At 36.1% G+C, this 726-nt stretch overlaps 1 long non-coding RNA gene across 2 annotated transcripts in view; it reads left to right on the forward strand.

The window, feature by feature from the left end:
- LOC123172055 (uncharacterized) overlaps nt 1–291 on the forward strand; it is a 3,732-nt gene extending 3,441 nt beyond the window's left edge. For both annotated transcript variants that reach the window (XR_006485448.1, XR_006485447.1), the window contains one exon: nt 66–291. This is a non-coding gene — a long non-coding RNA (uncharacterized lncRNA). The remainder of the gene's footprint in view (nt 1–65) is intronic.
- Nucleotides 292–726: the final 435 nt, after the last annotated feature.

A 726-nucleotide genomic window follows, 5' to 3' on the forward strand; every position in this document is an offset into this window, starting at 1 on the left:
TAAAAGTATACGTGTATTATTTCTGCTATCAATGACATACTTTTTGTTCTCTTTTGAATGTCCAGATATTTTGCATCAGGAAGAAGTAGTACTTGAAGAAGCAGATTACATGTTTTCTCGTCGTGAAGAACTAGATAGGCTTGTTCTATTTCCTTTTCCAATTCTGGAGTATTTCAGCAGCTGAATGCTTGACTACAACATGTTGTAGGTTGCTTGGATCTGTATAAAATACGTATGTGATGGAAATTTGTAGAATGTGTGTTCTGAGATATTTCCGTAATATTTAGCTAACTGGTGGTAACTTGATTCATATTCTTATTCAAACTCATTTGAAAATGTTCATTAAATGGGCTGGAGTTGGACCTTAAAGAGGCCAAGAATCAATTTATATTCGACAAATATTTTGGGTAAAAAATAAAACAAAAATATATGAATGTGGAAAGGCCAAGGCCCAGGAAAGAAAAAGCCTAGAAAACATTGGGCTGGACTCATTTTGTTAAACATAATTTGGTAGAAAAAGATTTAAAGGCTGAAATGTTGGGCCTAGCCCATGTGGTTTACTAAAATTAATAGGAAAAATAATATAAAAGGGTTGAATTGTTCGGCTAGGCCCATGTAGAACAGCGAACTAGACTGGATTGATTCTAATCAACGACCTTTTCATTTGGTCGCAATTTTGCCACGTCAGCTTGCCAGGTCGGATCCGACGTGGCCTAGGCAGACAAC

Source organism: Triticum aestivum, unplaced genomic scaffold (genome assembly GCF_018294505.1).
Source record: "Triticum aestivum cultivar Chinese Spring unplaced genomic scaffold, IWGSC CS RefSeq v2.1 scaffold4B_scf_1981, whole genome shotgun sequence".
In the NCBI taxonomy this organism is placed as follows: Eukaryota; Viridiplantae; Streptophyta; class Magnoliopsida; order Poales; family Poaceae; genus Triticum; species Triticum aestivum.